Here is a 27,444-nt window from a genome sequence, read left to right on the forward strand (position 1 = left end):
TATTCAGCGTCTCATCAAAAATGAAAACATTTTTAAAAACTACAAGTCTCATGGGCTTTAATGGTGAAATAATAATTTAAAAAATCGTTCGGGAAATGAGTTTACACCTTGGATACTTTCTTTGTATACTTTTAACTATACGGGCCGGGTCCGGGATTTACGGGAAATCGCAGGTTTTCGATTGCCGGCGATTAAACTTCTTTTATTCAGCGTCTCATCAAAAATGAAAACATTTTTAAAAACTACAAGTCTCATGGGCTTTAGTGGTGAAATAGTAATTTCAAAAATCGTTTGGGAAATGAGTTTACTCCCTGGGTACTTTCTTTGTATACTTTTGACTATACGGGCCGAGTACGGGATTTACGGGAAATTGCGGGTTTTCGTTTGCCGGCGATTAAACTTCTTTTATTCAGCGTCTCATCAAAAATGAAAACATTTTTAAAAACTACAAGTCTCATGGGCTTTAATGGTGAAATAATAATTTAAAAAATCGTTCGGGAAATGAGTTTACACCTTGGATACTTTCTTTGTATACTTTTAACTATACGGGCCGGGTCCGGGATTTACGGGAAATCGCAGGTTTTCGATTGCCGGCGATTAAACTTCTTTTATTCAGCGTCTCATCAAAAATGAAAACATTTTTGAAAACTAAAAGTCTCATGCGTTTTAGTGGTGAAAAAATAATTTAAAAAGTCGTTCGGGAAATGAGTTTACTCCCTGGGTACTTTCTTTGTATACTTTTGATTATACGGACCGAGACCGGGGTTTACGGGAAATGGCGGGTTTTCGTTTGCCGGCGATTAAACTTCTTTTATTCAGCGTCTCATCAAAAATGAAAACATTTTTAAAAACTACAAGTCTTATGCGTTTTAGTGGTGAAAAAATATATTAAAAAATCGTTCTGAAAATGAGTTTACTCCCTGGGTACTTTCTTTGTATACTTTTGACTATACGGGCCGAGTCCGGGATTTAGGGAAATCGCAGGTTTTCGTTTGCCGGCGATTAAACTGCTTTTATTCAGCGTCTCATCAAAAATGAAAACATTTTTAAAAACTACAAGTCTCATGGGCTTTAGTGGTGAAATAGTAATTTAAAAAATCGTTTGGGAAATGAGTTTACTCCCTGGGTACTTTCTTTGTATACTTTTGACTATACGGGCCGAGACCGGGATTTACGGGAAGTCGCGGGTTTTCGTTTGTCGGCGATTAAACTTCTTTTATTCAGCGTCTCATCAAAAATGAAAACATTTTTAAAAACTACAAGTCTCATGGGTTTTAGTGGTGAAATAGTAATTTAAAAAATCGTTCGGGAAATGAGTTTACTCCCTGGGTACTTTCTTTGTATACTTTTGACTATACGGGCCGAGACCGGGATTTACGGGAAGTCGCGGGTTTTCGTTTGCCGGCGATTAAACTTCTTTTATTCAGCGTCTCATCAAAAATGAAAATATTTTTAAAAACTACAAGTCTCATGGGCTTTAATGGTGAAATAATAATTTAAAAAATCGTTCGGGAAATGAGTTTACACCTTGGATACTTTCTTTGTATACTTTTGACTATACGAGCCGAGTCCGGGATTTACGGAAAATCGCGGATTTTCGTTTGCCGGCGATTAAACTTCTTTTATTCAGCGTCCTATCAAATATGAAAATATTTTTGAATCCTACAAGTCTCATGCGTTTAGTGGTAAAAAAATAATGTAAAAAATCGTCGGGAAATGAGTTTACTCCCTGGGTACTTTCTTTGTATACTTTTGACTATACGGGCCAAGCCCGGGATATACGGGAAATCGCGGGTTTTCGTTTGCCGGCGATTAAACTTCTTTTATTCAGCGTCTTATCAAAAATGAAAACATTTTTAAAAACTACAAGTCTTATGCGTTTTAGTGGTGAAAAAATAATTTAAAAAATCGTTCTGAAAATGAGTTTACTCCCTGGGTACTTTCTTTGTATACTTTTGACTATACGGGCCGAGTCCGGGATTTAGGGAAATCGCAGGTTTTCGTTTGCCGGCGATTAAACTGCTTTTATTCAGCGTCTCATCAAAAATGAAAACATTTTTAAAAACTACAAGTCTCATGGGCTTTAGTGGTGAAATAGTAATTTCAAAAATCGTTTGGGAAATGAGTTTACTCCCTGGGTACTTTCTTTGTATACTTTTGACTATACGGGCCGAGTACGGGATTTACGGGAAATTGCGGGTTTTCGTTTGCCGGCGATTAAACTTCTTTTATTCAGCGTCTCATCAAAAATGAAAACATTTTTAAAAACTACAAGTCTCATGGGCTTTAGTGGTGAAATAGTAATTTAAAAAATCGTTTGAGAAATGAGTTTACTCCCTGGGTACTTTCTTTGTATACTTTTGACTATACGGGCCGAGACCTGGATATACGGGAAGTCGCGGGTTTTCGTTTGCCGGCGATTAAACTTCTTTTATTCAGCGTCTCATCAAAAATGAAAACATTTTTAAAAACTACAAGTCTCATGGGCTTTAATGGTGAAATAATAATTTAAAAAATCGTTCGGGAAATGAGTTTACACCTTGGATACTTTCTTTGTATACTTTTAACTATACGGGCCGAGTCCGGGATTTACGGGAAATCGCAGGTTTTCGATTGCCGGCGATTAAACTTCTTTTATTCAGCGTCTCATCAAAAATGAAAACATTTTTGAAAACTAAAAGTCTCATGCGTTTTAGTGGTGAAAAAATAATTTAAAAAGTCGTTCGGGAAATGAGTTTACTCCCTGGGTACATTCTTTGTATACTTTTGATCATACGGACCGAGTCCGGGGTTTACGGGAAATGGCGGGTTTTCGTTTGCCGGCGATTAAACTTCTTTTATTTAGCGTCTCATCAAAAATGAAAACATTTTCAAAAACTACAGGCCTTATGCGTTTTAGTGGTGAAAAAATAATTTCAAAAATCGTTCTGGAAATGAGTTTACTCACAGGGTACTTTCTTTGTATACATTCGACTATACGTGCCAAGCCCGGGATTTACGGGAAATCGCGGGTTTTCGTTTGCCGGCGATTAAACTGCTTTTATTCAGCGTCTCATCAAAAATGAAAACATTCTTGAAAACTACAAGTCTCATGCGTTTTAGTGGTGAAATAATAATTTAAAAAATCGTTTGGGAAATGAGTTTACTCCCTGGGTACTTTCTTTGTATACTTTTGACTATACGGGCAGAGTCCAGGATTTAGGGGAAATCGCAGGTTTTCGTTTGCCGGCGATTAAACTTCTTTTATTCAGCGTCTCATCAAAAATGAAAACATTTTTAAAAACTACAAGTCTCATGCGTTTTAGTGGTGAAAAAATAATTTAAAAAATCGTTCTGAAAATGAGTTTACTCACAGGGTATTTTTTTTGTATACATTCGACTATACGGGCCAAGCCCGGGATTTACGGGAAATCGCGGGTTTTCGTTTTCCGGCGATTAAACCTCTTTCATTAAGCGTCTCATCAAAAATGAAAACATTTTTAAAAACTACAAGTCTCATGCGTTTTAGTGGTGAAAAAAAAATTTAAAAAATCGTTCGGGAAATGAGTTTACTCCCTGGGTACTTTCTTTGTATACATTCGACTATACGGGCCAAGCCCCGGATTTACGGGAAAACGCGGGATTTCGTTTGCCGGCGATTAAACTTCTTTCATTAAGCGTCTCATCAAAAATGAAAACATTTTTGAAAACTACAAGTCTCATGCGTTTTAGTGGTGAAAAAATAATTTAAAAAATCGTTCGGGAAATGAGTTTACTTCCTGGGTACTTTCTTTGTATAATTTTGACTATACGGGCCGAGTCCGGGATTTACGGGAAATCGCGGATTTTCGTTTGCCGGCGATTAAACTTCTTTTATTCAGCGTCTCATCAAAAATGAAAACATTTTTAAAAACTACAAGTCTTATGCGTTTTAGTGGTGAAAAAATAATTTAAAAAATCGTTAGGGAAATGAGTTTACTCCCTGGGTACTTTCTTTGTATACTTTTGACTATACGGGCCAAGCCCCGGATATACGGGAAATCGCGTGTTTTCGTTTGCCGGCGATTAAACTTCTTTTATTCAGCGTCTCATCAAAAATGAAAACATTTTTAAAAACTACAAGTCTTATGCGTTCTAGTGGTGAAAAAATAATTTAAAAAATCGTTCTGAAAATGAGTTTACTCCCTGGGTACTTTCTTTGTATACTTTTGACTATACGGGCCAAGCCCGGGATATACGAGAAATCGCGGATTTTCGTTTGCCGGCTATTAAACTTCTTTTATTCAGCGTCTCATCAAAAATGAAAACATTTTTAAAAACTACAAGTCTTATGCGTTTTAGTGGTGAAAAAATAATTTAAAAAATCGTTCTGAAAATGAGTTTACTCCCTGGGTACTTTCTTTGTATACTTTTGACTATACGGGCCGAGTCCGGGATTTAGGGAAATCGCAGGTTTTCGTTTGCCGGCGATTAAACTGCTTTTATTCAGCGTCTCATCAAAAATGAAAACATTTTTAAAAACTACAAGTCTCATGGGCTTTGGTGGTAAAATAGTAATTTAAAAAATCGTTTGGAAAATGAGTTTACTCCCTGGGTACTTTCTTTGTATACTTTTGACTATACGGGCCGAGTACGGGATTTACGGGAAATTGCGGGTTTTCGTTTGCCGGCGATTAAACTTCTTTTGTTCAGCGTCTCATCAAAAATGAAAACATTTTTAAAAACTACAAGTCTCATGGGCTTTAGTGGTGAAATAGTAATTTAAAAAATCGTTTGGGAAATGAGTTTACTCCCTGGATACTTTCTTTGTATACTTTTGACTATACGGGCCGAGACCGGGATTTACGGGAAGTCGCGGGTTTTCGTTTGCCGGCGATTAAACTTCTTTTATTCAGCGTCTCATCAAAAATGAAAACATTTTTAAAAACTACAAGTCTCACGGGCTTTAATGGTGAAATAATAATTTAAAAAATCGTTCGGGAAATGAGTTTACACCTTGGATACTTTCCTTGTATACTTTTGATTATACGGACCGAGTCTGGGGTTTAGGGGAAATGGCGGGTTTTCGTTTGCCGGCGATTAAACGTCTTTTATTCAGCGTCTCATCAAAAATGAAAACATTTTTGAAAACTACAAGTCTCATGCGTTTTAGTGGTGAAAAGATAATTTAAAAAATCGTTTTGGAAATGAGTTTACTCACAGGGTACTTTCTTTGTATACATTCGACTATACCGGCCAAGCCCAGGATTTACGGGAAATCGCGGGTTTTCGTTTGCCGGCGATTAAACTTCTTTTATTCACCTTCTCATCAAAAATGAAAACATTTTTAAAAACTACAAGTCTCATGCGTTTTAGTGCTGAAAAAATAATTTAAAAAATCGTTCGGGAAATGAGTTTACTCCCTGGGTACTTTCTTTGTATATTTTGACTATGCGGGCCGAGTCCGGGGTTTAGGGGAAATGGCGGGTTTTCGTTTGCCGGCGATTAAACGTCTTTTATTCAGCGTCTCATCAAAAATGAAAACATTTTTGAAAACTACAAGTCTCATGCGTTTTAGTGGTGAAAAAGTAATTTAAAAAATCGTTCGGGAAATGAGTTTACTCCTTGGGTACTTTCTTCGTATACTTTTGATTATACGGGCCGAGTCCAGGGTTTACGGGAAATGGCGGGTTTTTGTTTGCCGCGATTAAATTTCTTTTATTCAGCGTCTCATCAAAAATGAAAACATTTTTAAAAACTACAAGTCTCATGGGCTTTAGTGGTGAAGTAATAATTTAAAAAATCGTTCGGGAAATGAGTTTACACCCTGGGTACTTTCTTATTATACTTTTGACTATACGGGGCGAGTCCGGGATTTACGGAAAATCGCAGGTTTTCGTTTGCTGGCGATTAAACTTCTTTCATTCAGCGTCTCATCAAAAATGAAAACATTTTTGAAAACTACAAGTCTCATGCGTTTTAGTGGTGAAAATATAATTTAAAAAATCGTTCGGGAAATGAGTTTACTCCCTGGGTGCTTTCTTTGTATACGTTTGACTATACGGGCCGAGACCGGGATTTACGGGAAGTCGCGGGTTTTCGTTTGCCGGCGATTAAACTTCTTTTATTCAGCGTCTCATCAAAAATGAAAACATTTTTAAAAACTACAAGTCTCGTGGGCTTTAATGGTGAAATAATAATTTAAAAAATCGTTCGGGAAATGAGTTTACACCTTGGATACTTTCTTTGTATACTTTTGACTATACGGGCCAAGTCCGGGATTTACGGGAAATCGCAGGTTTTCGTTTGCCGGCGATTAAACTTCTTTCATTCAGCGTCTCATCAAAAATGAAAACATTTTTGAAAACTACAAGTCTCATGCGTTTTAGTGCTGAAAAAATAATTTAAAAAATCGTTTGGGAAATGAGTTTACTCCCTGGGTACTTTCTTTGTATATTTTGACTATGCGGGCCGAGTCCGGGGTTTACGGGAAATGGCGGGTTTTCGTTTGCCGGCAATTAAACGTCTTTTATTCAGCGTCTCATCAAAAATGAAAACATTTTTGAAAACTACAAGTCTCATGGGCTTTAGTGGTGAAGTAATAATTTAAAAAATCGTTCGGGAAATGAGTTTACACCCTGGGTACTTTCTTAATATACTTTTGATTATACGGGCCGAGTCCAGGGTTTACGGGAAATGGCGGGTTTTCGTTTGCCGGCGATTAAACTTCTTTTATTCAGCGTCTCATCAAAAATGAAAACATTTTTAAAAACTACAAGTCTCATGGGCTTTAGTGGTGAAGTAATAATTTAAAAAATCGTTCGGGAAATGAGTTTACACCCTGGGTACTTTCTTATTATACTTTTGACTATACGGGCCGAGTCCGGGATTTACGGAAAATCGCAGGTTTTCGTTTGCTGGCGATTAAACTTCTTTCATTCAGCGTCTCATCAAAAATGAAAACATTTTTGAAAACTACAAGTCTCATGCGTTTTAGTGGTGAAAATATAATTTAAAAAATCGTTCGGGAAATGAGTTTACTCCCTGGGTGCTTTCTTTGTATACGTTTGACTATACGGGCCGAGACCGGGATTTACGGGAAGTCGCGGGTTTTCGTTTGCCGGCGATTAAACTTCTTTTATTCAGCGTCTCATCAAAAATGAAAACATTTTTAAAAACTACAAGTCTCATGGGCTTTAATGGTGAAATAATAATTTAAAAAATCGTTCGGGAAATGAGTTTACACCTTGGATACTTTCTTTGTATACTTTTGACTATACGGGCCGAGTCCGGGATTTACGGGAAATCGCAGGTTTTCGTTTGCCGGCGATTAAACTTCTTTCATTCAGCGTCTCATCAAAAATGAAAACATTTTTGAAAACTACAAGTCTCATGCGTTTTAGTGGTGAAAAAATAATTTAAAAAGTCGTTCGGGAAATGAGTTTACTCCCTGGGTACTTTCTTTGTATACTTTTGATTATACGGACCGGGACCGGGGTTTACGGGAAATGGCGGGTTTTCGTTTGCCGGCGATTAAACTTCTTTTATTCAGCGTCTCATCAAAAATGAAAACATTTTTGAAAACTACAAGTCTCATGCGTTTTAGTGGTGAAATAATAATTTAAAAAATCGTTTGGGAAACGAGTTTACTCCCTGGGTACTTTCTTTGTATACTTTTGATTATACGGGCCGAGTCCAGGGTTTACGGGAAATCGCAGGTTTTCGTTTGCCGGCGATTAAACTTCTTTTATTCACCTTCTCATCAAAAATGAAAACATTTTTAAAAACTACAAGTCTCATGCGTTTTAGTGCTGAAAAAATAATTTAAAAAATCGTTCGGGAAATGAGTTTACACCCTGGGTACTTTCTTTGTATATTTTGACTATGCGGGCCGAGTCCAGGATTTACGGGAAATCGCAGGTTTTCGTTTGCCGGCGATTAAACTTCTTTTATTCACCTTCTCATTAAAAAAGAAAACATTTTTAAAAACTACAAGTCTCATGCGTTTTAGTGGTGAAGTAATAATTTAAAAAATCGTTCGGGAAATGAGTTTACTCCCTGGGTGCTTTCTTTGTATACGTTTGACTATACGGGCCGAGACCGGGATTTACGGGAAGTCGCGGGTTTTCGTTTGCCGGCGATTAAACTTCTTTTATTCAGCGTCTCATCAAAAATGAAAACATTTTTAAAAACTACAAGTCTCATGGGCTTTAATGGTGAAATAATAATTTAAAAAATCGTTCGGGAAATGAGTTTACACCTTGGATACTTTCTTTGTATACTTTTGACTATACGGGCCAAGTCCGGGATTTACGGGAAATCGCAGGTTTTCGTTTGCCGGCGATTAAACTTCTTTCATTCAGCGTCTCATCAAAAATGAAAACATTTTTGAAAACTACAAGTCTCATGCGTTTTAGTGGTGAAAAAATAATTTAAAAAGTCGTTCGGGAAATGAGTTTACTCCCTGGGTACTTTCTTTGTATACTTTTGATTATACGGACCGGGACCGGGGTTTACGGGAAATGGCGGGTTTTCGTTTGCCGGCGATTAAACTTCTTTTATTCAGCGTCTCATCAAAAATGAAAACATTTTTGAAAACTACAAGTCTCATGCGTTTTAGTGGTGAAATAATAATTTAAAAAATCGTTTGGGAAACGAGTTTACTCCCTGGGTACTTTCTTTGTATACTTTTGACTATACGGGCCGAGTCCAGGATTTACGGGAAATCGCAGGTTTTCGTTTGCCGGCGATTAAACTTCTTTTATTCACCTTCTCATCAAAAATGAAAACATTTTTAAAAACTACAAGTCTCATGCGTTTTAGTGCTGAAAAAATAATTTAAAAAATCGTTCGGGAAATGAGTTTACTCCCTGGGTACTTTCTTTGTATATTTTGACTATGCGGGCCGAGTCCAGGATTTACGGGAAATCGCAGGTTTTCGTTTGCCGGCGATTAAACTTCTTTTATTCACCTTCTCATTAAAAAAGAAAACATTTTTAAAAACTACAAGTCTCATGCGTTTTAGTGGTGAAGTAATAATTTAAAAAATCGTTCGGGAAATGAGTTTACTCCCTGGGCGCTTTCTTTGTATACGTTTGACTATACGGGCCGAGACCGGGATTTACGGGAAGTCGCGGGTTTTCGTTTGCCGGCGATTAAACTTCTTTTATTCAGCGTCTCATCAAAAATGAAAACATTTTTAAAAACTACAAGTCTCATGGGCTTTAATGGTGAAATAATAATTTAAAAAATCGTTCGGGAAATGAGTTTACACCTTGGATACTTTCTTTGTATACTTTTGACTATACGGGCCAAGTCCGGGATTTACGGGAAATCGCAGGTTTTCGTTTGCCGGCGATTAAACTTCTTTCATTCAGCGTCTCATCAAAAATGAAAACATTTTTGAAAACTACAAGTCTCATGCGTTTTAGTGCTGAAAAAATAATTTAAAAAATCGTTTGGGAAATAAGTTTACTCCCTGGGTACTTTCTTTGTATATTTTGACTATGCGGGCCGAGTCCGGGGTTTACGGGAAATGGCGGGTTTTCGTTTGCCGGCAATTAAACGTCTTTTATTCAGCGTCTCATCAAAAATGAAAACATTTTTGAAAACTACAAGTCTCATGGGCTTTAGTGGTGAAGTAATAATTTAAAAAATCGTTCGGGAAATGAGTTTACACCCTGGGTACTTTCTTATTATACTTTTGATTATACGGGCCGAGTCTAGGGTTTACGGGAAATGGCGGGTTTTCGTTTGCCGGCGATTAAACTTCTTTTATTCAGCGTCTCATCAAAAATGAAAACATTTTTAAAAACTACAAGTCTCATGGGCTTTAGTGGTGAAGTAATAATTTAAAAAATCGTTCGGGAAATGAGTTTACACCCTGGGTACTTTCTTATTATACTTTTGACTATACGGGCCGAGTCCGGGATTTACGGAAAATCGCAGGTTTTCGTTTGCTGGCGATTAAACTTCTTTCATTCAGCGTCTCATCAAAAATGAAAACATTTTTGAAAACTACAAGTCTCATGCGTTTTAGTGGTGAAAATATAATTTAAAAAATCGTTCGGGAAATGAGTTTACTCCCTGGGTGCTTTCTTTGTATACGTTTGACTATACGGGCCGAGACCGGGATTTACGGGAAGTCGCGGGTTTTCGTTTGCCGGCGATTAAACTTCTTTTATTCAGCTCTCATCAAAAATGAAAACATTTTTAAAAACTACAAGTCTCATGGGCTTTAATGGTGAAATAATAATTTAAAAAATCGTTCGGGAAATGAGTTTACACCTTGGATACTTTCTTTGTATACTTTTGACTATACGGGCCGAGTCCGGGATTTACGGGAAATCGCAGGTTTTCGTTTGCCGGCGATTAAACTTCTTTCATTCAGCGTCTCATCAAAAATGAAAACATTTTTGAAAACTACAAGTCTCATGCGTTTTAGTGGCGAAAAAATAATTTAAAAAGTCGTTCGGGAAATGAGTTTACTCCCTGGGTACTTTCTTTGTATACTTTTGATTATACGGACCGGGACCGGGGTTTACGGGAAATGGCGGGTTTTCGTTTGCCGGCGATTAAACTTCTTTTATTCAGCGTCTCATCAAAAATGAAAACATTTTTGAAAACTACAAGTCTCATGCGTTTTAGTGGTGAAATAATAATTTAAAAAATCGTTTGGGAAACGAGTTTACTCCCTGGGTACTTTCTTTGTATACTTTTGACTATACGGGCCGAGTCCAGGATTTACGGGAAATCGCAGGTTTTCGTTTGCCGGCGATTAAACTTCTTTTATTCACCTTCTCATCAAAAAGGAAAACATTTTTAAAAACTACAAGTCTCATGCGTTTTAGTGCTGAAAAAATAATTTAAAAAATCGTTCGGGAAATGAGTTTACTCCCTGGGTACTTTCTTTGTATATTTTGACTATGCGGGCCGAGTCCAGGATTTACGGGAAATCGCAGGTTTTCGTTTGCCGGCGATTAAACTTCTTTTATTCACCTTCTCATCAAAAAAGAAGACATTTTTAAAAACTACAAGTCTCATGCGTTTTAGTGGTGAAGTAATAATTTAAAAAATCGTTCGGGAAATGAGTTTACACCCTGGGTACTTTCTTATTATACTTTTGACTATACGGGGCGAGTCCGGGAAATGAGTTTACAGCCTGGGTACTTTCTTATTATACTTTTGATTATACGGGCCGAGTCTAGGGTTTACGGGAAATGGCGGGTTTTCGTTTGCCGGCGATTAAACTTCTTTTATTCAGCGTCTCATCAAAAATGAAAACATTTTTAAAAACTACAAGTCTCATGGGCTTTAGTGGTGAAGTAATAATTTAAAAAATCGTTCGGGAAATGAGTTTACACCCTGGGTACTTTCTTATTATACTTTTGACTATACGGGCCGAGTCCGGGATTTACGGAAAATCGCAGGTTTTCGTTTGCTGGCGATTAAACTTCTTTCATTCAGCGTCTCATCAAAAATGAAAACATTTTTGAAAACTACAAGTCTCATGCGTTTTAGTGGTGAAAATATAATTTAAAAAATCGTTCGGGAAATGAGTTTACTCCCTGGGTGCTTTCTTTGTATACGTTTGACTATACGGGCCGAGACCGGGATTTACGGGAAGTCGCGGGTTTTCGTTTGCCGGCGATTAAACTTCTTTTATTCAGCGTGTCATCAAAAATGAAAACATTTTTAAAAACTACAAGTCTCATGGGCTTTAATGGTGAAATAATAATTTAAAAAATCGTTCGGGAAATGAGTTTACACCTTGGATACTTTCTTTGTATACTTTTGACTATACGGGCCGAGTCCGGGATTTACGGGAAATCGCAGGTTTTCGTTTGCCGGCGATTAAACTTCTTTCATTCAGCGTCTCATCAAAAACGAAAACATTTTTGAAAACTACAAGTCTCATGCGTTTTAGTGGCGAAAAAATAATTTAAAAAGTCGTTCGGGAAATGAGTTTACTCCCTGGGTACTTTCTTTGTATACTTTTGATTATACGGACCGGGACCGGGGTTTACGGGAAATGGCGGGTTTTCGTTTGCCGGCGATTAAACTTCTTTTATTCAGCGTCTCATCAAAAATGAAAACATTTTTGAAAACTACAAGTCTCATGCGTTTTAGTGGTGAAATAATAATTTAAAAAATCGTTTGGGAAACGAGTTTACTCCCTGGGTACTTTCTTTGTATACTTTTGACTATACGGGCCGAGTCCAGGATTTACGGGAAATCGCAGGTTTTCGTTTGCCGGTGATTAAACTTCTTTTATTCACCTTCTCATCAAAAATGAAAACATTTTTAAAAACTACAAGTCTCATGCGTTTTAGTGCTGAAAAAATAATTTAAAAAATCGTTCGGGAAATGAGTTTACTCCCTGGGTACTTTCTTTGTATATTTTGACTATGCGGGCCGAGTCCAGGATTTACGGGAAATCGCAGGTTTTCGTTTGCCGGCGATTAAACTTCTTTTATTCACCTTCTCATCAAAAAAGAAGACATTTTTAAAAACTACAAGTCTCATGCGTTTTAGTGGTGAAGTAATAATTTAAAAAATCGTTCGGGAAATGAGTTTACACCCTGGGTACTTTCTTATTATACTTTTGACTATACGGGGCGAGTCCGGGATTTACGGAAAATCGCAGGTTTTCGTTTGCTGGCGATTAAACTTCTTTCATTCAGCGTCTCATCAAAAATGAAAACATTTTTGAAAACTACAAGTCTCATGCGTTTTAGTGGTGAAAATATAATTTAAAAAATCGTTCGGGAAATGAGTTTACTCCCTGGGTGCTTTCTTTGTATACGTTTGACTATACGGGCCGAGACCGGGATTTACGGGAAGTCGCGGGTTTTCGTTTGCCGGCGATTAAACTTCTTTTATTCAGCGTCTCATCAAAAATGAAAACATTTTTAAAAACTACAAGTCTCATGGGCTTTAATGGTGAAATAATAATTTAAAAAATCGTTCGGGAAATGAGTTTACACCTTGGATACTTTCTTTGTATACTTTTGACTATACGGGCTAAGTCCGGGATTTACGGGAAATCGCAGGTTTTCGTTTGCCGGCGATTAAACTTCTTTCATTCAGCGTCTCATCAAAAATGAAAACATTTTTGAAAACTACAAGTCTCATGCGTTTTAGTGCTGAAAAAATAATTTAAAAAATCGTTTGGGAAATGAGTTTACTCCCTGGGTACTTTCTTTGTATATTTTGACTATGCGGGCCGAGTCCGGGGTTTACGGGAAATGGCGGGTTTTCGTTTGCCGGCAATTAAACGTCTTTTATTCAGCGTCTCATCAAAAATGAAAACATTTTTGAAAACTACAAGTCTCATGGGCTTTAGTTGTGAAGTAATAATTTAAAAAATCGTTCGGGAAATGAGTTTACACCCTGGGTACTTTCTTATTATACTTTTGATTATACGGGCCTAGTCCAGGGTTTACGGGAAATGGCGGGTTTTCGTTTGCCGGCGATTAAACTTCTTTTATTCAGCGTCTCATCAAAAATGAAAACATTTTTAAAAACTACAAGTCTCATGGGCTTTAGTGGTGAAGTAATAATTTAAAAAATCGTTCGGGAAATGAGTTTACACCCTGGGTACTTTCTTATTATACTTTTGACTATACGGGCCGAGTCCGGGATTTACGGAAAATCGCAGGTTTTCGTTTGCTGGCGATTAAACTTCTTTCATTCAGCGTCTCATCAAAAATGAAAACATTTTTGAAAACTACAAGTCTCATGCGTTTTAGTGGTGAAAATATAATTTAAAAAATCGTTCGGGAAATGAGTTTACTCCCTGGGTGCTTTCTTTGTATACGTTTGACTATACGGGCCGAGACCGGGATTTACGGGAAGTCGCGGGTTTTCGTTTGCCGGCGATTAAACTTCTTTTATTCAGCGTCTCATCAAAAATGAAAACATTTTTAAAAACTACAAGTCTCATGGGCTTTAATGGTGAAATAATAATTTAAAAAATCGTTCGGGAAATGAGTTTACACCTTGGATACTTTCTTTGTATACTTTTGACTATACGGGCCGAGTCCGGGATTTACGGGAAATCGCAGGTTTTCGTTTGCCGGCGATTAAACTTCTTTCATTCAGCGTCTCATCAAAAATGAAAACATTTTTGAAAACTACAAGTCTCATGCGTTTTAGTGGTGAAAAAATAATTTAAAAAGTCGTTCGGGAAATGAGTTTACTCCCTGGGTACTTTCTTTGTATACTTTTGATTATACGGACCGGGACCGGGGTTTACGGGAAATGGCGGGTTTTCGTTTGCCGGCGATTAAACTTCTTTTATTCAGCGTCTCATCAAAAATGAAAACATTTTTGAAAACTACAAGTCTCATGCGTTTTAGTGGTGAAATAATAATTTAAAAAATTGTTTGGGAAACGAGTTTACTCCCTGGGTACTTTCTTTGTATACTTTTGACTATACGGGCCGAGTCCAGGATTTACGGGAAATCGCAGGTTTTCGTTTGCCGGCGATTAAACTTCTTTTATTCACCTTCTCATCAAAAATGAAAACATTTTTAAAAACTACAAGTCTCATGCGTTTTAGTGCTGAAAAAATAATTTAAAAAATCGTTCGGGAAATGAGTTTACTCCCTGGGTACTTTCTTTGTATATTTTGACTATGCGGGCCGAGTCCAGGATTTACGGGAAATCGCAGGTTTTCGTTTGCCGGCGATTAAACTTCTTTTATTCACCTTCTCATCAAAAAAGAAAACATTTTTAAAAACTACAAGTCTCATGCGTTTTAGTGGTGAAAAAGTAATTTAAAAAATCGTTCGGGAAATGAGTTTACTCCTTGGGTACTTTCTTCGTATACTTTTGATTATACGGGCCGAGTCCAGGGTTTACGGGAAATGGCGGGTTTTCGTTTGCCGCGATTAAATTTCTTTTATTCAGCGTCTCATCAAAAATGAAAACATTTTTAAAAACTGCAAGTCTCATGGGCTTTAGTGGTGAAGTAATAATTTAAAAAATCGTTCGGGAAATGAGTTTACACCCTGGGTACTTTCTTATTATACTTTTGACTATACGGGGCGAGTCCGGGATTTACGGAAAATCGCAGGTTTTCGTTTGCTGGCGATTAAACTTCTTTCATTCAGCGTCTCATCAAAAATGAAAACATTTTTGAAAACTACAAGTCTCATGCGTTTTAGTGGTGAAAATATAATTTAAAAAATCGTTCGGGAAATGAGTTTACTCCCTGGGCGCTTTCTTTGTATACGTTTGACTATACGGGCCGAGACCGGGATTTACGGGAAGTCGCGGGTTTTCGTTTGCCGGCGATTAAACTTCTTTTATTCAGCGTCTCATCAAAAATGAAAACATTTTTAAAAACTACAAGTCTCATGGGCTTTAATGGTGAAATAATAATTTAAAAAATCGTTCGGGAAATGAGTTTACACCTTGGATACTTTCTTTGTATACTTTTGACTATACGGGCAAAGTCCGGGATTTACGGGAAATCGCAGGTTTTCGTTTGCCGGCGATTAAACTTCTTTCATTCAGCGTCTCATCAAAAATGAAAACATTTTTGAAAACTACAAGTCTAATGCGTTTTAGTGGTGAAAAAGTAATTTAAAAAATCGTTCGGGAAATGAGTTTACTCCTTGGGTACTTTCTTCGTATACTTTTGATTATACGGGCCGAGTCCAGGGTTTACGGGAAATGGCGGGTTTTCGTTTGCCGCGATTAAATTTCTTTTATTCAGCGTCTCATCAAAAATGAAAACATTTTTAAAAACTGCAAGTCTCATGGGCTTTAGTGGTGAAGTAATAATTTAAAAAATCGTTCGGGAAATGAGTTTACACCCTGGGTACTTTCTTATTATACTTTTGACTATACGGGGCGAGTCCGGGATTTACGGAAAATCGCAGGTTTTCGTTTGCCGGCGATTAAACTTCTTTCATTCAGCGTCTCATCAAAAATGAAAACATTTTTGAAAACTACAAGTCTCATGCGTTTTAGTGCTGAAAAAATAATTTAAAAAATCGTTTGGGAAATGAGTTTACTCCCTGGGTACTTTCTTTGTATATTTTGACTATGCGGGCCGAGTCCGGGGTTTACGGGAAATGGCGGGTTTTCGTTTGCCGGCAATTAAACGTCTTTTATTCAGCGTCTCATCAAAAATGAAAACATTTTTGAAAACTACAAGTCTCATGGGCTTTAGTGGTGAAGTAATAATTTAAAAAATCGTTCGGGAAATGAGTTTACACCCTGGGTACTTTCTTATTATACTTTTGATTATACGGGCCGAGTCCAGGGTTTACGGGAAATGGCGGGTTTTCGTTTGCCGGCGATTAAACTTCTTTTATTCAGCGTCTCATCAAAAATGAAAACATTTTTAAAAACTACAAGTCTCATGGGCTTTAGTGGTAAAGTAATAATTTAAAAAGTCGTTCGGGAAATGAGTTTACTCCCTGGGTACTTTCTTTGTATACTTTTGATTATACGGACCGGGACCGGGGTTTACGGGAAATGGCGGGTTTTCGTTTGCCGGCGATTAAACTTCTTTTATTCAGCGTCTCATCAAAAATGAAAACATTTTTGAAAACTAAAAGTCTCATGCGTTTTAGTCGTGAAATAATAATTTAAAAAATCGTTTGGGAAACGAGTTTACTCCCTGGGTACTTTCTTTGTATACTTTTGACTATACGGGCCGAGTCCAGGATTTACGGGAAATCGCAGGTTTTCGTTTGCCGGCGATTAAAATTCTTTTATTCACCTTCTCATCAAAAATGAAAACATTTTTAAAAACTACAAGTCTCATGCGTTTTAGTGCTGAAAAAATAATTTAAAAAATCGTTCGGGAAATGAGTTTACTCCCTGGGTACTTTCTTTGTATATTTTGACTATGCGCGCCGAGTCCAGGATTTACGGGAAATCGCAGGTTTTCGTTTGCCGGCGATTAAACTTCTTTTATTCACCTTCTCATCAAAAAAGAAAACATTTTTAAAAACTACAAGTCTCATGCGTTTTAGTGGTGAAATAATAATTTAAAAAATCGTTTGGGAAACGAGTTTACTCCCTGGGTACTTTCTTTGTATACTTTTGACTATACGGGCCGAGTCCAGGATTTACGGGAAATCGCAGGTTTTCGTTTGCCGGCGATTAAACTTCTTTTATTCACCTTCTCATCAAAAATGAAAACATTTGTAAAAACTACAAGTCTCATGCGTTTTAGTGCTGAAAAAATAATTTAAAAAATCGTTCGGGAAATGAGTTTACTCCCTGGGTACTTTCTTTGTATATTTTGACTATGCGGGCCGAGTCCGGGGTTTACGGGAAATGGCGGGTTTTCGTTTGCCGGCGGTTAAACGTCTTTTATTCAGCGTCTCATCAAAAATGAAAACATTTTTGAAAACTACAAGTCTCATGCGTTTTAGTGGTGAAAAAGTAATTTAAAAAATCGTTCGGGAAATGAGTTTACTCCCTGGGTACTTTCTTTGTAAACTTTTGATTATACGGGCCGAGTCCAGGGTTTACGGGAAATGGCGGGTTTTCGTTTGCCGGCGATTAAACTTCTTTTATTCAGCGTCTCATCAAAAATGAAAACATTTTTAAAAACTACAAGTCTCATGGGCTTTAGTGGTGAAAAGATAATTTAAAAAATCGTTTTGGAAATGAGTTTACTCACAGGGTACTTTCTTTGTATACATTCGACTATACCAGCCAAGCCCGGGATTTACGGGAAATCGCGGGTTTTCGTTTGCCGGCGATTAAACTTCTTTTATTCAGCGTCTCATCAAAAATGAAAACATTTTTAAAAACTACAAGTCTCATGGGCTTTAGTGGTGAAGTAATAATTTAAAAAATCGTTCGGGAAATGAGTTTACACCCTGGGTACTTTCTTATTATACTTTTGACTATACGGGCCGAGTCCGGGATTTACGGAAAATCGCAGGTTTTCGTTTGCTGGCGATTAAACTTCTTTCATTCAGCGTCTCATCAAAAATGAAAACATTTTTGAAAACTACAAGTCTCATGCGTTTTAGTGGTGAAAATATAATTTAAAAAATCGTTCGGGAATGAGTTTACTCCCTGGGTGCTTTCTTTGTATACGTTTGACTATACGGGCCGAGACCGGGATTTACAGGAAGTCGCGGGTTTTCGTTTGCCGGCGATTAAACTTCTTTTATTCAGCGTCTCATCAAAAATGAAAACATTTTTAAAAACTACAAGTCTCATGGGCTTTAATGGTGAAATAATAATTTAAAAAATCGTTCGGGAAATGAGTTTACACCTTGGATACTTTCTTTGTATACTTTTGACTATACGGGCCGAGTCCGGGATTTACGGGAAATCGCAGGTTTTCGTTTGCCGGCGATTAAACTTCTTTCATTCAGCGTCTCATCAAAAATGAAAACATTTTTAAAAACTACAAGTCTCATGCGTTTTAGTGGTGAAAAAATAATTTAAAAAATCGTTCTGGAAATGAGTTTACTCCCTGGGTACTTTCTTTGTATACTTTTGACTAGCCGAGTTCGGGATTTTGGGAAATCGCAGGTTTTCGTTTGCCGGCGATTAAACTTCTTTTATTCAGCGTCTCATCAAAAATGAAAACATTTTTGAAAACTACAAGTCTCATGCGTTTTAGTGGTGAAAAGATAATTGAAAAAATCGTTTCGGAAATGAGTTTACTCACAGGGTACTTTCTTTGTACACATTCGACTATACGGGCCAAGCCCGGGATTTACGGGAAATCGCGGGTTTTTGTTTGCCGGCGATTAAACAACTTTCATTAAACGTCTCATCAAAAATGAAAACATTTCTGAAAACTACAAGTCTCATGCGTTTTAGTGGAGAAAATTAATTTAAAAAATCGTTCGGGAAATGAGTTTACTCGCTGGGTACTTTCTTTGTATACTTTTGACTATACGGGCCGAGTTCAGGATTTACGGGAAGTCGCGGATTTTCGTTTGCCGGCAATTAAACTTCTTTTATTCAGCGTCTCATCAAAAATGAAAACATTTTTGAAAACTACAAGTCTCATGCGTTTTAGTGGTGAAAAAATAAATTAAAAAATCGTTCGGGAAATGAGTTTACTCCCTGGGTACTATCTTTGTATACTTTTGACTATACGGGCCAAGCCCGGGATTTACGGGAAATCTCGGGTTTTCGTTTGCCGGCGATTAAACCTCTTTCATTAAGCATCTCATCAAAAATGAAAACATTTTTGAAAACTACAAGTCTCATGCGTTTTAGTGTTGAAAAAATAAATTAAAAAATCGTTCTGGAAATGAGTTTACTCACAGGGTACTTTCTTTGTATACATTCGACTATACGGGCCAAGCCCGGGATTTACGGGAAATCGCGGGTTTTCGTTTGCCAGCGATTAAACCTGTTTCATTAAGCGTCTCATCAAAAATGAAAACATTTTTGAAAACTGCAAGTCTCATGCGTTTTAGTGGTGAAAAGATAATTGAAAAAATCGTTTCGGAAATGAGTTTACTCACAGGGTACTTTCTTTGTACACATTCGACTATACGGGCCAAGCCCGGGATTTACGGGAAATCGCGGGTTTTTGTTTGCCGGCGATTAAACAACTTTCATTAAACGTCTCATCAAAAATGAAAACATTTCTGAAAACTACAAGTCTCATGCGTTTTAGTGGAGAAAATTAATTTAAAAAATCGTTCGGGAAATGAGTTTACTCGCTGGGTACTTTCTTTGTATACTTTTGACTATACGGGCCGAGTTCGGGATTTACGGGAAGTCGCGGATTTTCGTTTGCCGGCAATTAAACTTCTTTTATTCAGCGTCTCATCAAAAATGAAAACATTTTGGAAAACTACAAGTCTCATGCGTTTTAGTGGTGAAAAAATAAATTAAAAAATCGTTCGGGAAATGAGTTTACTCCCTGGGTACTATCTTTGTATACTTTTGACTATACGGGCCAAGCCCGGGATTTACGGGAAATCTCGGGTTTTCGTTTGCCGGCGATTAAACCTCTTTCATTAGGCGTCTCATCAAAAATGAAAACATTTTTGAAAACTACAAGTCTCATGCGTTTTAGTGTTGAAAAAATAAATTAAAAAATCGTTCTGGAAATGAGTTTACTCACAGGGTACTTTCTTTGTATACATTCGACTATACGGGCCAAGCCCGGAATTTACGGGAAATCGCGGGTTTTCGTTTGCCAGCGATTAAACCTGTTTCATTAAGCGTCTCATCAAAAAAGAAAACATTTTTAAAAACTGCAAGTCTCATGCGTTTTAGTGGTGAAAAGATAATTGAAAAAATCGTTTCGGAAATGAGTTTACTCACAGGGTACTTTCTTTGTACACATTCGACTATACGGGCCAAGCCCGGGATTTACGGGAAATCGCGGGTTTTTGTTTGCCGGCGATTAAACAACTTTCATTAAACGTCTCATCAAAAATGAAAACATTTCTGAAAACTACAAGTCTCATGCGTTTTAGTGGAGAAAATTAATTTAAAAAATCGTTCGGGAAATGAGTTTACTCCCTGGGTACTTTCTTTGTATACTTTTGACTATACGGGCCGAGTTCGGGATTTACGGGAAGTCGCGGATTTTCGTTTGCCGGCAATTAAAATTCTTTTATTCAGCGTCTCATCAAAAATGAAAACATTTTTAAAAACTACAAGTCTCATGGGCTTTAGTGGTGAATAATAATTTAAAAAATCGTTCGGGAAATGAGTTTACTCCCTGGGTGCTTTCTTTGTATACGTTTGACTATACGGACCGAGACCGGGATTTACGGGAAGTCGCGGGTTTTCGTTTGCCGGCGATTAAACTTCTTTTATTCAGCGTCTCATCAAAAATGAAAACATTTTTAAAAACTACAAGTCTCATGGGCTTTAATGGTGAAATAATAATTTAAAAAATCGCTCGGGAAATGAGTTTACTCCCTGGGTACTTTCTTTGTATACTTTTGATTATACGGACCGAGACCGGGGTTTACGGGAAAGGGCGGGTTTTCGTTTGCCGGCGATTAAACTTCTTTTATTCAGCGTCTCATCAAAAATGAAAACATTTTTGAAAACTACAAGTCTCATGCGTTTTAGTGGTGAAAAGATAATTTAAGAAATCGTTTTGGAAATGAGTTTACTCACAGGGTACTTTCTTTGTATACATTCGACTATACCGGCCAAGCCCGGGATTTACGGGAAATCGCGGGTTTTCGTTTGCCGGCGATTAAACTTCTTTTATTCAGCGTCTCATCAAAAATGAAAACATTTTTAAAAACTACAAGTCTCATGGGCTTTAATGGTGAAATAATAATTTAAAAAATCGTTCGGGAAATGAGTTTACACCTTGGATACTTTCTTTGTATTTCTTTTGACTATACGGGCCGAATCCGGGATTTACGGGAAATCGCAGGTTTTCGTTTGCCGGCGATTAAACTTCATTCATTCAGCGTCTCATCAAAAATGAAAACATTTTTGAAAACTACAAGTCTCATGCGTTTTAGTGGTGAAAAAATAATTTCAAAAGTCGTTCGGGAAATGAGTTTACTCCCTGGGTACTTTCTTTGTATACTTTTGATTATACGGACCGAGACCGGGGTTTACGGGAAATGGCGGGTTTTCGTTTGCCGGCGATTAAACTTCTTTTAAACTTTTTTAAATGAAAACATTTTTGAAAACTACAAGTCTCATGCGTTTTAGTGGTGAAAAGATAATTATAAGAAATCGTTTTGGAAATGAATTTACTCACAGGGTACTTTCTTTGTATACATTCGACTATACCGGCCAAGCCCGGGATTTACGGGAAATCGCGGGTTTTCGTTTGCCGGCGATTAAACTTCTTTTATTCAGCGTCTCATCAAAAATGAAAACATTTTTAAAAACTACAAGTCTCATGGGCTTTAGTGGTGAAATAATAATTCAAAAAATCGTTTGGGAAATTAGTTTACTCCCTGGGTACTTTCTTTGTATACTTTTGACTATACGGGCCGAGTCCGGGATTTACGGGAAATCTCGGGTTTTCGTTTGCCGGCGATTAAACCTCTTTCATTAAGCGTCTCATCAAAAATGAAAACATTTTTGAAAACTGCAAGTCTCATGCGTTTTAGTGGTGAAAAAATAATTTCAAAAGTCGTTCGGGAAATGAGTTTACTCCCTGGGTACTTTCTTTGTATACTTTTGATTATACGGACCGAGACCGGGGTTTACGGGAAATGGCGGGTTTTCGTTTGCCGGCGATTAAACTTCTTTTAAACTTTTTTAAATGAAAACATTTTTGAAAACTACAAGTCTCATGCGTTTTAGTGGTGAAAAGATAATTATAAGAAATCGTTTTGGAAATGAATTTACTCACAGGGTACTTTCTTTGTATACCTTCGACTATACCAGCCTAGCCTGGGATTTACGGGAAATCGCGGGTTTTCGTTTGCCGGCGATTAAACTTCTTTTATTCAGCGTCTCATCAAAAATGAAAACATTTTTAAAAACTACAAGTCTCATGGGCTTTAGTGGTGAAATAATAATTCAAAAAATCGTTTGGGAAATTAGTTTACTCCCTGGGTACTTTCTTTGTATACTTTTGACTATACGGGCCGAGTCCGGGATTTACGGGAAATCTCGGGTTTTCGTTTGCCGGCGATTAAACCTCTTTCATTAAGCGTCTCATCAAAAATGAAAACATTTTTGAAAACTACAAGTCTCATGCGTTTTAGTGGTGAAAAAATAAATTAAAAAATCGTTCAGTAAGTGAGTTTACTCCCTGGGTACTATCTTTGTATACTTTTGACTATACGGGCCAAGCCCGGGATTTACGGGAAATCTCGGGTTTTCGTTTGCCGGCGATTAAACCTCTTTCATTAAGCGTCTCATCAAAAATGAAAACATTTTTGAAAACTACAAGTCTCATGCATTTTAGTGTTAAAAAAATAAATTAAAAAATCGTTCTGGAAATGAGTTTACTCACAGGTTACTTTCTTTGTATACATTCGACTATACGGGCCAAGCCCGGGATTTACGGGAAATCGCGGGTTTTCGTTTGCCAGCGATTAAACCTGTTTCATTAAGCGTCTCATCAAAAATGAAAACATTTTTGAAAACTGCAAGTCTTATGCGTTTTAGTGGTGAAAAGATAATTGAAAAAATCGTTTCGGAAATGAGTTTACTCACAGGGTACTTTCTTTGTACACATTCGACTATACGGGCCAAGCCCGGGATTTACGGGAAATCGCGGGTTTTTGTTTGCCGGCGATTAAACAACTTTCATTAAACGTCTCATCAAAAATGAAAACATTTCTGAAAACTACAAGTCTCATGCGTTTTAGTGGAGAAAATTAATTTAAAAAATCGTTCGGGAAATGAGTTTACTCCCTGGGTACTTTCTTTGTATACTTTTGACTATACGGGCCGAGTTCGGGATTTACGGGAAGTCGCGGATTTTCCTTTGCCGGCAATTAAACTTCTTTTATTCAGCGTCTCATCAAAAATGAAAACATTTTTGAAAACTACAAGTCTCATGCGTTTTAGTGGTGAAAAAATAAATTAAAAAATCGTTCGCGAAATGAGTTTACTCCCTGGGTACTATCTTTGTATCCTTTTGACTATACGGGCCAAGCCCGGGATTTACGGGAAATCTCGGGTTTTCGTTTGCCGGCGATTAAACCTCTTTCATTAAGCGTCTCATCAAAAATGAAAACATTTTTGAAAACTACAAGTCTCATGCGTTTTAGTGTTGAAAAAATAAATTAAAAAATCGTTCTGGAAATGAGTTTACTCACAGGGTACTTTCTTTGTATACATTCGACTATACGGGCCAAGCCCGGGATTTACGGGAAATCGCGGGTTTTCGTTTGCCAGCAATTAAACCTGTTTCATTAAGCGTCTCATCAAAAATGAAAACATTTTTGAAAACAGCAAGTCTCATGCGTTTTAGTGGTGAAAAGATAATTGAAAAAATCGTTTCGGAAATGAGTTTACTCACAGGGTACTTTCTTTGTATACATTCGACTATACGGGCCAAGCCCGGGATTTACGGGAAATCGCGGGTTTTCGTTTGCCAGCGATTAAACCTGTTTCATTAAGCGTCTCATCAAAAATGAAAACATTTTTGAAAACTGCAAGTCTTATACGTTTTAGTGGTGAAAAGATAATTGAAAAAATCGTTTCGGAAATGAGTTTACTCACAGGGTACTTTCTTTGTACACATTCGACTATACGGGCTAAGCCCGGGATTTACGGGAAATCGCGGGTTTTTGTTTGCCGGCGATTAAACAACTTTCATTAAACGTCTCATCAAAAATGAAAACATTTCTGAAAACTACAAGTCTCATGCGTTTTAGTGGAGAAAATTAATTTAAAAAATCGTTCGGGAAATGAGTTTACTCCCTGGGTACTTTCTTTGTATACTTTTGACTATACGGGCCGAGTTCGGGATTTACGGGAAGTCGCGGATTTTCCTTTGCCGGCAATTAAACTTCTTTTATTCAGCGTCTCATCAAAAATGAAAACATTTTTGAAAACTACAAGTCTCATGCGTTTTAGTGGTGAAAAAATAATTTAAAAAATCGTTCGGGAAATGAGTTTACTCCCTGGGTACTATCTTTGTATACTTTTGACTATACGGGCCAAGCCCGGGATTTACGGGAAATCTCGGGTTTTCGTTTGCCGGCGATTAAACCTCTTTCATTAAGCGTCTCATCAAAAATGAAAACATTTTTGAAAACTACAAGTCTCATGCGTTTTAGTGGTGAAAAGATAATTATAAGAAATCGTTTTGGAAATGAATTTACTCACAGGGTACTTTCTTTGTATACATTCGACTATACCGGCCTAGCCTGGGATTTACGGGAAATCGCGGGTTTTCGTTTGCCGGCGATTAAACTTCTTTTATTCAGCGTCTCATCAAAAATGAAAACATTTTTAAAAACTACAAGTCTCATGGGCTTTAGTGGTGAAATAATAATTCAAAAAATCGTTTGGGAAATTAGTTTACTCCCTGGGTACTTTCTTTGTATACTTTTGACTATACGGGCCGAGTCCGGGATTTACGGGAAATCTCGGGTTTTCGTTTGCCGGCGATTAAACCTCTTTCATTAAGCGTCTCATCAAAAATGAAAACATTTTTGAAAACTACAAGTCTCATGCGTTTTAGTGGTGAAAAAATAAATTAAAAAATCGTTCAGTAAGTGAGTTTACTCCCTGGGTACTATCTTTGTATACTTTTGACTATACGGGCCAAGCCCGGGATTAACGGGAAATCTCGGGTTTTCGTTTGCCGGCGATTAAACCTCTTTCATTAAGCGTCTCATCAAAAATGAAAACATTTTTGAAAACTACAAGTCTCATGCATTTTAGTGTTAAAAAAATAAATTAAAAAATCGTTCTGGAAATGAGTTTACTCACAGGTTACTTTCTTTGTATACATTCGACTATACGGGCCAAGCCCGGGATTTACGGGAAATCGCGGGTTTTCGTTTGCCAGCGATTAAACCTGTTTCATTAAGCGTCTCATCAAAAATGAAAACATTTTTGAAAACTGCAAGTCTTATGCGTTTTAGTGGTGAAAAGATAATTGAAAAAATCGTTTCGGAAATGAGTTTACTCACAGGGTACTTTCTTTGTACACATTCGACTATACGGGCCAAGCCCGGGATTTACGGGAAATCGCGGGTTTTTGTTTGCCGGCGATTAAACAACTTTCATTAAACGTCTCATCAAAAATGAAAACATTTCTGAAAACTACAAGTCTCATGCGTTTTAGTGGAGAAAATTAATTTAAAAAATCGTTCGGGAAATGAGTTTACTCCCTGGGTACTTTCTTTGTATACTTTTGACTATACGGGCCGAGTTCGGGATTTACGGGAAGTCGCGGATTTTCCTTTGCCGGCAATTAAACTTCTTTTATTCAGCGTCTCATCAAAAATGAAAACATTTTTGAAAACTACAAGTCTCATGCGTTTTAGTGGTGAAAAAATAAATTAAAAAATCGTTCGCGAAATGAGTTTACTCCCTGGGTACTATCTTTGTATCCTTTTGACTATACGGGCCAAGCCCGGGATTTACGGGAAATCTCGGGTTTTCGTTTGCCGGCGATTAAACCTCTTTCATTAAGCGTCTCATCAAAAATGAAAACATTTTTGAAAACTACAAGTCTCATGCGTTTTAGTGTTGAAAAAATAAATTAAAAAATCGTTCTGGAAATGAGTTTACTCACAGGGTACTTTCTTTGTATACATTCGACTATACGGGCCAAGCCGGGGATTTACGGGAAATCGCGGGTTTTCGTTTGCCAGCAATTAAACCTGTTTCATTAAGCGTCTCATCAAAAATGAAAACATTTTTGAAAACAGCAAGTCTCATGCGTTTTAGTGGTGAAAAGATAATTGAAAAAATCGTTTCGGAAATGAGTTTACTCACAGGGTACTTTCTTTGTATACATTCGACTATACGGGCCAAGCCCGGGATTTACGGGAAATCGCGGATTTTCGTTTGCCAGCGATTAAACCTGTTTCATTAAGCGTCTCATCAAAAATGAAAACATTTTTGAAAACTGCAAGTCTTATGCGTTTTAGTGGTGAAAAGATAATTGAAAAAATCGTTTCGGAAATGAGTTTACTCACAGGGTACTTTCTTTGTACACATTCGACTATACGGGCTAAGCCCGGGATTTACGGGAAATCGCGGGTTTTTGTTTGCCGGCGATTAAACAACTTTCATTAAACGTCTCATCAAAAATGAAAACATTTCTGAAAACTACAAGTCTCATGCGTTTTAGTGGAGAAAATTAATTTAAAAAATCGTTCGGGAAATGAGTTTACTCCCTGGGTACTTTCTTTGTATACTTTTGACTATACGGGCCGAGTTCGGGATTTACGGGAAGTCGCGGATTTTCCTTTGCCGGCAATTAAACTTCTTTTATTCAGCGTCTCATCAAAAATGAAAACATTTTTGAAAACTACAAGTCTCATGCGTTTTAGTGGTGAAAAAATAATTTAAAAAATCGTTCGGGAAATGAGTTTACTCCCTGGGTACTATCTTTGTATACTTTTGACTATACGGGCCAAGCCCGGGATTTACGGGAAATCTCGGGTTTTCGTTTGCCGGCGATTAAACCTCTTTCATTAAGCGTCTCATCAAAAATGAAAACATTTTTGAAAACTACAAGTCTCATGCGTTTTAGTGTTGAAAAAATAAATTAAAAAATCGTTCTGGAAATGAGTTAACTCACAGGGTACTTTCTTTGTATACATTCGACTATACGGGCCAAGCCCGGGATTTACGGGAAATCGCGGGTTTTCGTTTGCCAGCAATTAAACCTGTTTCATTAAGCGTCTCATCAAAAATGAAAACATTTTTGAAAACTGCAAGTCTCATGCGTTTTAGTGGTGAAAAGGTAATTGAAAAAATCGTTTCGGAAATGAGTTTACTCACAGGGTACTTTCTTTGTACACATTCGACTATACGGGCCAAGCCCGGGATTTACGGGAAATCGCGGGTTTTTGTTTGCCGGCGATTAAACCTGTTTCATTAAGCGTCTCATCAAAAATG

The sequence above is a fragment of the Hydractinia symbiolongicarpus genome, chromosome 10, assembly GCF_029227915.1.
Source record: "Hydractinia symbiolongicarpus strain clone_291-10 chromosome 10, HSymV2.1, whole genome shotgun sequence".
Classification (NCBI taxonomy): Eukaryota; Metazoa; Cnidaria; class Hydrozoa; order Anthoathecata; family Hydractiniidae; genus Hydractinia; species Hydractinia symbiolongicarpus.